Source organism: Castor canadensis, chromosome 2 (genome assembly GCF_047511655.1).
Source record: "Castor canadensis chromosome 2, mCasCan1.hap1v2, whole genome shotgun sequence".
Lineage (NCBI taxonomy): Eukaryota > Metazoa > Chordata > Mammalia > Rodentia > Castoridae > Castor > Castor canadensis.
This window is the reverse complement of record NC_133387.1, coordinates 33195257-33207692: the sequence shown is the minus strand read 5'-3', so window position 1 is coordinate 33207692 and position 12436 is coordinate 33195257. Positions and strand designations below refer to the sequence as shown.

The window sequence follows — 12436 nt, the reverse complement described above, 5'->3', positions numbered from 1 at the left end:
GACATTAGATCAAGGTCAAACACAACAAGGGGATTGGACTTTAATTACATGATAAAGCGAGAACACACAAGGATAGCTAAGACACCCAAAAAACTAGATAGCATGTGTTGCCCTCAACTCAGAGAAACTAAAGCAGATACTTTAAAGCAACTGAGGCCAATAGGAGAAGGGGACCAGGAACTAGAGAAAAGGTTAGTTCAAGAAGAATTAACTTAGAATGTAACACACATGTACAGGAAAGCAATACGAGTCAACTCCCTGTATAGCTATCCTTATCTCAACTAGCAAAAACCCTTGGTCTTTGCTATTATTGCTTATACTCTCTCTTCAACAAAATTAGAGATAAGGGTAAACTAGTTTCTGCCTGGTAAGGAGGGGTTAGGGTGGGTAAGAGGGGAGGGGGAAGGGGGAAGAAGCGGGGAGAAATGACCCAAACATTGTATGCACATATGCATAAAAAAAAAGAAAAGGAGGAGGGGGAGAGAACAAAGATACACTTAATAGGGCAAGCAACAATTCAGCTCCTGATATCAGAAACCAAGTTAAATAACCTTTCTTGGTACAACTACACACCAAAGACCAAGATAGGAGAAAGTAAACAACTATTTTTAAAATGAAATATCAAGAAAAATGAAGGAATTGAAAGAGATGAAGTAGAATATAAAAAAGAGGATGTGAAATAGAATATCATCAGCTAATTCTGATGGCAATAGTTTCAAGGACTCCTTCTTTTTGGTGGGTGACTGGGATTTGAACTCAGGGCTTCGTGCCTGCTTTGCACTTAAGCCATACCTCCAGTCCTCAGGAATCCCTGTTTATATCAGGGTCAAGGGTATTCTGAGCTCTCTTAGGTTTTGTCATGCTTTTCTCTGTCTCTCTCTCTCTGGACAGGAGGTCCAACTGTAGAGACCATGTCTGGTGTTGCCAAGCCCTCTCTTTCCACAGCAGAAAGTGGATGGTGTTGGAAGATTTTCTGCATTTAGCAACATGACCATCACTGTGCCTGATACTCTTAAAAGGACAAAAGTAATAAAATACTGAAATCACACCTCCTGTTGTGGCCTAGACTTCACCTCAGCTATGGCTTTCTCTCAAGTATTATGGAAAACTCCTGAAGATTTTACTAACATGTACAAAAGAGTTTTATTATGAAAACTCATATAAATAAAGGGTCAGAAAAAATAATAACTGTAGCTTCATAGAGAAATTAATAGTATATTTCCTTAAATGTCTCTAAAGAGTATATTACTTAAAAATTAAAAAAACATTTATAAATATAAAATAAAATTGGTTATTGATTTAGAAAAATAGAGAGAAACCCATTCTTATTATTTAACATGTTTTCATGTTTATTTAAAAATATTGTTTCTTATGAATTATCTTTTTGATACATTTATCTGTAGTTGGATAAAAGCAAATTAAAAATCTTAACAATATTTTAAGTAGGAGTAATATACATAGAAAAATCAATGTAATTAACTATAGCTTGGTTTGATAGCTTTCATACTAATTAAACTCAAAATATACTTTCTAGGATTTTAAAAAAAAAACACATATTCAATAAGTTCCCCTAAGTAAGCTGTCCAATTTTCCCCTACCATTTAGTGTACAGACTGTTAGATCATTACAATAAATTAGCAATTACAGCTAAATGTTAACATGTATCCTGATTGAAATTACCACTGCTAGAAATAAATTCAGTCTTTTGCATATGTATTAATATTCTGTATATTAAACACAGGACAAAATGAGCTTATATTTCCATTCAAAATAGCTTATATTTATATAACTAGCAATTACATCAAAAATAGGAATCAATTCATACCTAATACAAATGGCTTCTTTATCTGTAGGTCAGTCTCTTATTAAAAGTTAATAAGTGAGTTACCTTCATTTAATACATATATGAACCAGATTTCTATGTAAATTATATACATTGTGTTAGTGCTGTATATGTATAATACATAGGCTGTATATAAATTGAAAATTAATAATTTTAACAGAAATAATTATTAATTATCACAGAGAAAATTAGCTCTGTGATTTGATTAGTGATTTCTTACTTTACTTTTGAAACATAGGCATTCATGTAGTTAAAGAATTATGAAAGGAAAGCCACAAACCTCCTAATGAAATAAGATGGCCATCATAATACATTCTAAATAAGTAACTTCCACAGAAATACCATGTCCATTACAGAGATCTTCCTCTGTCCTTGATGGGTTGCCCTACTTGCTGACATAGGCATATTCTGTGAAATTATTTTTCCATGTTGCATTTACAGTGATTTCTATTAAGATTAAAATGCTTTCATTTGGGCTGCTATTATGCAGTCACATCCTTATCAAAGCAACATTAATCTTGAAGTGATATTTTAAGTGAAGAAAATTAGACTTCGTGCCCCATAATAAAGTGACATAAAAGGCTTGAAGTAAAATTATATGGGGTGTGCAAACTCAAGAAATTAGTGAAGATCACCTATATTCTATTGTGGATGTCCTATGATAATTTGGATATAAATACAGAGAATATACTTTAGGAAAGATGACACATACACCTATAGGTAGACCAGTCATACTTAGCTACCAATAATAATAATAATAATAATAACTATCTTGGGCATGTGGAGAAGCTAACTTCCATTTGTGGTATATGACAGAGCAATTTTGTAGAGATTCACAGGGACTGACATCATTTCTTTAAGTGTAAAAGGCATAAAAATAACATCCAGTCCAAATGAAATCTTGCATGAGTGTAAGTTCCGTAAACATATTAACTCATTATTAAAAATGAATTTTCAGAACTCTGCCATCTCTTCATTTTCATTTTAGTTTTAATTCTTATCTTCCGTATTTGACATTTTAGATCCAACTAGGAAATTTTTGAAAGGGCTAACATATTTATTTGATTAGCACAATTAGGTAATTAATGTAAATAATTTCAATTTAGCAATTATAGTTTATTATATTTTACTAAAATACTTAGAATGTTAAGGAACTTCATGTGACAATAAGGTTTTTAATTTACAACTTTGGCAATTTCGTTCTTATCTAATTATGGATTTCATTAGTAGTGCCATAAAAACTAGCAGTTTTAGTTCCATGTTTTCAAGTGAAAAATACCAGCTTCTTTGTGCCTAGCATAAATTCATGCCAGACATACCATTTGCCTTACCACACTATTTCATGGCTATTAATCAAAAAGAAAGAAATTTATTTTTCTAGATTTTGGAACAGTGCAATTCACATCTCTTCTCATTCAGTGGGATGAGAATTTAGTATAAACCAAAATATAAACAAACCCAAAAGCATATATTCTCTTTAGTAAAGTAAAATTATTAAATAATGTGCTATTTAGAAAGTCTTAAGGTAAGTGAATATTTTGAACTCATTTTGTAAAAAAAAAAAAAAAAATCAAAAACTGGTGTGTACCACACCATTTTGTTGAGGCAAGGACTTACTGTATAATGAAGGCTGGCCTGGAACTTGCTCTGTAGCTCAAACTGGCCTCAAGCTCACAATCTTCCTACCTTGGCCTCTGCAGTGTTGGGATTATAGACATGAACCACCATGCTGGCTTTTCACCAGTGTTTGATATCACCTTTTTATTGAATCATCCATTGTCTTCAACTACACGTATGGTGTGTTTTATTTCATGGATACACATATGCACATGCATACATACACATGTTAGACTTCCCAAGCTATTATAAGAAAAAATGCCCTAAAGTGGTCACTTATACACAGTTCTGGGGATTAGGAAGTCCAAGATCAAGACTCTGGTCCACTCAGTATTTGGTGGGCCAAACCAAATACTGAGTTTTCTGGTTTATAGATGGAAGTTTTGAGCTTCATCCTATACTGTAGAAAGGAAAAAACAACTCTTTGGAACCACTTTTATAATTCACTAATTCCATCCACAAGGGCTCTGCTCATATGACCTAGTAATCATCTACTAGAGGTCCCAGCTCCTGATATCATCACCTTGTGGGAGAGGTTACGATTTCAGTATATGAATTTTTGTATAGACACAAATATTCAGACCATATCAGTGTTTACACATGTACATATATAAATATAGGTGTGTACATACATATATACACACCTACACACATTCACATGTAATTCATACTCACACACTCACATGCATATGCTCAGTGCATGTCCTCACAATTCTGTTTTCTTCCCACAACAATTCCATATACCATTCATACACAATGATACAGGATCTTTCCAAGCATCCTGTAAAATGAAGATTAATATTTCCTTCTTTTTTAAAAGTTTAAGATGAAATTTTAGCATAAACAACCTGGTACTATCTGCAAAATAGAGAACTATGTAGCTGAATCACAATGTTGATGATTACTAGAGATAGGACAATAAAGTCTTAGTCATTACCCTCAAGAACATGAAATTTAATGGGGCTGGACAAACATGTGAAGAAGTAATATCTGATTTGATAAAGAAGTCTTGAAAATTCAAGAGGAAAAAGCAAACCAATCAGAAAAATCAGTAAACAAAACATATAATTTCCTTATCACAGAACATCAGGAAAGCACCAGAAACCTATAAAATTATGCTCAATATTATCAGTAATAAGAAAATATAAGATAAGTCCATAGGATTGCAGTTAACACCTAGATTTGTAAAAATTGAAAATTTTAGTATGTGAAAAACTGCTAAATATCACTGGTCATTTAAGGCAACCACTATAGAAATCAATAATGACATTCCTCAAAGAGTTAAAAATAGAGCTACTATATGATTCAGATGAGCTACTCTTGGATATATATCCAAAGGAACTGAAATCACTATATCAAAGATACCCTAATTCCTATGTTTATTAGAGTATTACATACAGCACCCAAGATACAGAATCAAAAGAGTCAGCCAAGGTGTCCATCAACAGAATAATGGTTTAAAAAATACAGTGTACATGTAATGGGCCAATTCAACCAAAACAAATTAAAGCCTGTCAACTGCAACAAAGTAAATGGGGCTGAAGCATAGCATGCTAAGTAAAATCAGCTAGGCACAGATAGAAACATACTATATGTTCTTACCCATTTGTGGAAGCCCAAAAAGTCAATTTCATAGGAGAGTGGGGTAATGGTCACTAGAAACTGGGAAGGGGGTTGTGAAGGGAATGGAAAGAGAATAGATAATGAGTACCAAAATAGAGTTAAATAGGAGGAATTAGTTTTGGTGTTCTGTAGCGGAGTTGGGTAACTACAGTCTATAAGTCATGACGTATTTCAAATATTGATAAAATATGTATCACTAGAAAAGAAGAATCTGAAGATTTTCAACATACAGAAATGATAAATCTTTCATGAGCTAGATATGCTAATTACTCTGATTTGATCATTACAGATTGTATACATGTATTAAATTTTCATAATTTCCTATAAATATGTACAAGTATTGTGTCAACTAAAAATGATTAAAGTTAACGATAAAGAATTTTACAAGGCCAAATATTAGTGAAAATGTGAAGCAGTATAATCATGTATTGCTCATGGGAATGGAAACCACTTTTGAAACCCTTATACATTTCCATCAGAAGACATGACCAAAAATGTTCATAGAAGCCTAGTACGGAATAGCATTAAACTAGAAATATCTAAAATATATAGCTTGTATATGAATCACAACATATTTATACAGTGGAACATTAAATAAGCAGTACAATTACTGAACTACTGATAATTGCATTCAGTGTGAATGAAATTATAGAAATTATAAAATAGGAAAACTGTAAATAAATGGAATCTTTTTGACTTGTATAAGCTAATATTATTTTAAGAGGTTCAAAAGTAGGCAAAACTAAACAACATATTAAGGAACTGTACATATGGAGTAAAAACTGTATTTTAAATAACAAAATGTTAAGGAAAACAAAGCTTAATGTAGCTGTTTCCTTTGGTGGAAGGGACAGAAGACTAGATCCAGGAAGAACAATCAGGTGGCTTTGAGTGGCAGTGATGTCTAGGTATTAAGTTAACTGATGTGCTTTCTGATATATACCATGTCATCCTGCCTTACACTTTTGTATTATTTTGTTTTCTATATAATGGCACCATTTTTTAAAGGAAGTAATTTAAAAAAGGTATTTATCTTGCATAAAAACATGTCTCTAAAACAGCAATATTTGTAGCCAGCTGTTGTGCTCACACTTATGATCTCAGAACTCAGGAGGCTGAGACAGGAAAATCATGAACCCAAGGTCAGCCTGGGCTACATAAAGAGATGCTGTCTTTCAAAAAAAAAATCAATATTTGGTAAGCTTTATAGAAGAGTTGCTGCAGTTTACTAGGAGAAAAATTACCTGGCAAAATTATATTTAGGTAAGACTAACAAGTAGATAGCAACAATTAGACAAGGAATAAGTCAATATAGGAAGATATCCCTTGTCATATGTACACAGTTGTTGTTTTTCTTAAAAATACATTAACACTGCAAGATAAGTCTATTTAAACAATTCTAAAAATATCCAAATTCATTACTAAATAGCCCTGCTGTGAAATCCAAATGATAGTTTAATCAGCTAAAACATAGTTAGAGATGTATTTTAGTGCAATTTAAATTCTGCAGAAATTTGTGTGCATGGAACACGTATTTCATTTTTCAGTGTTGTGAACTAATGCATTTTTATGGAAAATTATTATATCACAGTATTTCAAAGAGTCTGAAAATAGTCAAAATATATGTAAATCAGTATTTCAAGTAGGACCTAATGGAACCATTTAAACAGGCTTGCTGAAGTTTGACCCATAATTGTCATTGCATGAGTGTGTTGTCAATTTTACTTCCCACTGCTAGTTGATCAGCAGAGGACATAAATAGCCATGGAGTGTATAATTGGTGCTGTGTTGCCACAAGTAGATATTTGAATTCAGCTTCTCTACTCCCCTGAAATCATGTACATTAGTAATAATAAAGCTGTGAAATAAGTAGATGCTTTGGAAATGTAATCACATCTTTGAAAAGTGATAATTTTTTTCTTTCTTCTTGTGTTTACATTTTTTAAAAGCTAGCATTTAAGGCTGTTCTACAAGCAGGAGACGATTTGGGCTTGTTTTTAAATATAGTATTATTTACAAAATTAATGAGATCAAACATTCCATTTTAAAAAGGTATTAGCAACCCACTCTTGGATACTAAATAATAGAATGACTTTATTTTTACCCCAATTCAATGATCAAGCTCTCCAATGAGAACCCCTTTATCAGTGTGAGATAAGAAACAATCCTGTCAAAGCAATTTGCCCAGGTCACCATGTCCCTTTTCAATCAAGAAAGTTGAGGCTGTAATGTTATTGAACCAGAACCAGGTTGCACATTACCATAATGGCTGATCAACTTAATGCATTTTAATGCCATTAACATTTCCCCAACTCTAAGAAGGAAAAGAATGTAGAAAGTTATACTTTTAGCTTTGTCACAGGTAGATGTTCAATGAGATTCTTTTTTGCCTGAATTTCATAGATTAAAAGGCAGTAAAAGGAGTTACTTTCACTTTATTCTGACTAAGGTCAAAATAGAGAGATGGAGTTCTAGGTAGAAAGATGAAGAGAACAGTTCAAAATATTCCACCCACCCCCCTGCTCCACCCCTCTTAAGCTTATAGTCTCCCTAAGTTAGGCAAAAGAAAGGTCTCAAAACTCATAATTCTTTATTTAAGGTACTAAGGAGGTTAAAAAATGTCCTAGCCTTTGAGAGACTAAAAATTTATCTACCCATATGATTACTTAATGGAACACATACCAGGGCCAGGCAACCAGTATATGACTTAGCCAAGCAAAACTACAAAAGAGTTGAATTAACACACAAGAAACAAGAAAAATAATACTAAATAAAAAACAGGTATTATCAAAAGTGGTTGAAATTAAGAGGGCAAGACCTTCAAGACCTGCTTGAAGTAGTAGTTTACTAAGAAAAGGTAAGTGGACACTCCGATTCAGAAATCCTTTCTGAGCAAAAGCTGTTCTACAAACCTGCAGCACTCTCCTGAGGAAGTTGTCCTGATAGACTCAGAGGTTGGGGAACTTGGCTCTCTAGGCCTCAGGCTTAAAATATAACCTTAGATTCTGGTGGAGTCTCTCCTGTTTGTATATCTTTGGCTCAAGTGAGGCCATAGTTAGTGTCGCATGAGAAGACAGCATTTCTAAACTGACCTCAAGTGGCACCACTGTGCTATTGCCACCTACTTCTTGAAGTTTTCCTAATCTGGGTTACAAACTTTCTTCTCTCCAAATTTCTGTTGCATTTTGTAGGGAGTATCATATCTTGCTTTTATTAAATTATTTTTCCCTTATATTCCCTATGTTAATCTCTCCAAGAGTTGGAACTGTAGGTAATTTGTATACATACCCTGTACTGTCTCATACAGTGTCTTATTGAGCTGAATAAAATTCATTACCCAACCCCATGTAAAGATGTTAATCTGGCTTATGATGATGATGATGGCATTTGAGTTTCTCTAGATTCTTCTTAAGATAAAGATAATTTACTAAGAACTGTCATATCTGAAACTATAATAACATCCTTTCTCTGCTAAGTGTTATGTGTAGCATGTAAAAATACTGATTAATCATTCTCTTTGTTAAGTAGGCTGAAATGTGAAGTAAAAATAAAGGATACTGCTAACATTTAGAGACAAGAAGTAAGAATACCCGATTCTATCATGAGCTCTTTAATTGCATTATTGTTAGTTGCCCGCAAGCTCCCAATGTCCCTTTGAATGACCTATATTTTAAGAGATCATCTTGCCCTTAGAAGGCCTTCACTGAGTCAATATGGCCACAATTAGAAAATGAAGTATTTATTAGGAGTACATACTTGAAATTGCTTAGTCTTGGAAGACCTTCTGAAAGAGATGAGTTCCTAGGACATTTGACAAAATAAGAGTTAAAAAGTTGTATTTCATGAGACTAAACTGATATGCTTACTTAAGTTAGGATTATGCTGATAAACTTTAAAAACATAGTTATATTTTATGTTAAGAAGTAATGTGCCTGTGCTCTGCAAGATGCTCACAGACCCATGCACCTTCCAAACATCTCCCTGTCCATCCATCTTCCCTTGTCCCAAAACAATAAATGGAACTCCGGCCATTACATACAAGGTCTGTTCACAGAATAGGGGAAAATAAATGGAAAATGTGACAAAGGATAGAGCAAAATTATGTTCTAAGGATGGGTCTTAGAAAATTTCCAATTGTACTCTATTGACCTAAATTAATCACATTCACCACATAACATGAAACAGCCTGAGAAAGTAATTGTATTTCAAGTGGACATATGCACTTAGGTAAAACTTGAGTACTTTGTTTTACCATTTCAGAAGAAGACAAGCATGGATTTTATTGGACATCTAGCAGGCTCTACCACAAAATGGTTCAGAGTAAAAGAAAGTATTAAAATATATAAATGAAAGAAACAAGAGTAAAGGAAACAAACATGGTTTTAATTGTTATTGCAATTTGTCATATTGAACTTATTTAATCTCACTTCAAATAGATATTTATTTACCAACATTTTTAAATATCATGAATTTCTTGCTTTGGCATAAGCATATTATAAGGTACAGTAACTCACAAGGGTTGTTGAAAAAAAGCATTTAATAAACTAAATAATTGCAATATATTAAAAGACCCTGTGGGAAGCCTGTGCATGCTAGGTTTCACCCACAGGAAATAAATGTGGTCCAGGAGCATTAAGCTGACTAGTGTATAAAATTTTTGTGTTTTCTTAGTCATTTTTTAAAAGACCAAATTAATTGCATGCATCAGATAACACTTTCAGCATGGTCATTTCAAGATTTAAGTAAACTATTAGTATATTATGCTTTTCAATTCATAGGAAATTCTTTTTTGAGACTACCATAAGAAATTTGTGATTTGATTAGCATCCAAGATTATGGGCAGAAAGCAGTTCATCCACATGAGGCTTGTATCATAAATTATGTTCTAATTGCCTGACCTGTCAAGTTTCTATACTGCTAAATACTCAGCTGAAGCAAAGGGAAGAAAACCTTGTTATATACTGAGCTCTATTAAAATGGATTCTCTAACAAAGGAAATTTTACAAAACCAGTTCCTACAGGCTTATGGAAATTAATGCTTATTCAAAAATATATTAGTGTATTTCATTGTAAATAAATTATAACTCAATTAAAAACAAATAATCATTTGTGTTATGTCATTAGTATTATTTTATATATCAAGTTGTAAAGCAAAGGAGAAAAATTTATATATTTTCCTCATTAGTAGTAAAAAGATGTTTTATTTCTATTTTGTATGGTTTATTTGGGCTCTGAACACAGTACATTAAAACAGTATGGCCTTGTTTCATGAGAATGCAAACTCATTTTCAAGCAGTGATTTTCATCATAGAAATTTTTACAGGTAATAAGGAGCTTTTGCTCATATTCTACTTATCTAGAATAGCCTTTTTCAGTCTGCTCCAATTCCCTTGTCTCTTTTCTATCCCTAACATACACCCTTCTCTTAAGACAAATCCCATCTTCAATACCCAGTTCCTATGCTGTCACCAAAATATTTTATACTCTCTCTACATGGAATCCCTGCCTTCTTCTGAGGTCTCCTTATCCAATATGACATACAACATTTTTGTTATAGTGTTTTATCCTATTGAAACTCCAAAACTCCTTCTGATTAACTTTTTTACCACCATTGACTCTGCCTAACACAGGATACATACTTTACAGTGAATGCTCAAAAAATGAAATTCAGTGGACATGTGATGTGCAGTAGCAGCAACAAAAATGATGCTTAAACCAACACGGGGTTGTATTTGCATTTTCGTAGAATTACATTTTGTATGTGCACTTTTTTAGTCACAAAAATTTGATTTGTTCTAGGTGTTCCCTTAAAATTATCTTCTAAATTAGAGACTAATCTCAGATGTCAGAGACTGTTTCTAGCTTTCATTTGTAGTAATGTTTGATGTGAATCAAGATGCTGTTATCTGGACAAAGAGCACAGTCCAGAAATGGGAAGTGACTGATCATTCTGTGGTTTATCAAACTTAAGAAGGGCAGCAATAGGAACAAACTGTACTTAATTCACCTTCTTTACCAAACATCCTTAACATAAGTAAATGTTCTTGTCCATAGCACTTTGCTTTTCCATGATTATTTTAATAGTGCCTTTATTTTCTTTTTTTATCAGGTAATAATAAAGTACGGTGTGCTTCTGGCATCATTTAACTCTCTCACTTGGCCCCCACTTTGGGGACATTCTTGCAAGATTCTTGAGGCTCATCACAATTTCCAGTGTTAGAAATTCCCAGGTACTTGTCTTTTGAAATACTTCCAAAGAACAGTCTAGGGTGATTCAATCCAAAAAAACAAGCCAAATCAGCCAACCTATCCAACAAACACCAATAACAATAGCAGTATAAAACTAAAATTGTGTTTAAGATACACACTTTCCAAAAAAATGCAGAATTTCACCAAGTTAGATAACTTTATATTTTACCTCATTTCATTGGTAAACTTTGCTTTTTAAAAAATATGTATTATCAAAGAGCTATAATAAATATGGGTTTAAATATCATTACTAAGACTATTCTACTTAAAATGTCAAAGCCTGTGAGTAAATAATAAGACTTTTGACTCATTTTTCATTTCAAAGGGATGGTTACAAATGATGATTAAATCTTGCATTTGGCTTCTGGCTAGAATTTGTTCTTTTTTGTGTGAAAAATAATGCAATTCTAAATCCAATAAATTTCATAAGCACTCATCAAATGTTAGCTTAAACCCTAAAGCTGTATTTTCAGAATTTTTTAAAAAGGGAGATTAGTTACTGTAGAATATTAGTCCCTCTTTGTTTCTTCATTGCACGACACTTAATACTTTGACATACATCATCTTGGGGAACAGACTCACAGTATAGTAATGACCTTGCCAAGGACCAAGAGGGGTGCCTTAAAGAATTATAATCTCTTGTAACTTGATTTATGTGATTACTGTGTAAAACAGAACTTGTTCAGCAATGATGGATGGCAATGCTTCAGGTATTGACTGATCTTTAGAAATATTTATATGACAGGTCTCTTAAGGTTTTGTACATTGTAGGAGAGAATAACTGCATACAGAAAAGAAATAAGCTGTGATTCAGGTTCCTGAGCAATGTACTTAATTACCACATTTCTGCCATGCCCAGTGTAGTACTGAACATTTGCCAAGGCAGTAGCAACAAGCAACATTGAAATCAATGCCTTCTGCCCTTTCCAGAGCCTCACCTTCACAGAAGGTGAGGTTATCATTTAAAAGCTCTGAAATTATTGGAAAACTAAGGAATATATTCAAAATCCAAACCTACTTGAGTAATTTCACCGCTAAAGTCAACATATTGTTTGACAGGTTTTTATTATGGTAATTGCAGATATGCACAAATATAAGAAACTC

General features: G+C 32.9%; 1 protein-coding gene and 1 long non-coding RNA gene across 4 annotated transcripts in view; both read left to right on the top strand.

Moving 5' to 3' along the window:
- Positions 1 to 12436, top strand: part of Kcnd2 (potassium voltage-gated channel subfamily D member 2) — a 454936-nt gene that overhangs the window by 199890 nt on the left and 242610 nt on the right. The gene's annotated exons all lie outside the window — the stretch shown is intronic.
- Positions 1 to 12436, top strand: part of LOC141419944 (uncharacterized) — a 112953-nt gene that overhangs the window by 65491 nt on the left and 35026 nt on the right. For 2 of the 3 annotated variants that reach the window (XR_012444684.1, XR_012444678.1), the window contains exon 2: positions 11193 to 11313. This is a non-coding gene — a long non-coding RNA (uncharacterized lncRNA). Of the gene's footprint in view, positions 1 to 1449; positions 11314 to 12436 lie in introns of those variants that run through there. The other variant, XR_012444672.1, reaches the window with a different exon arrangement.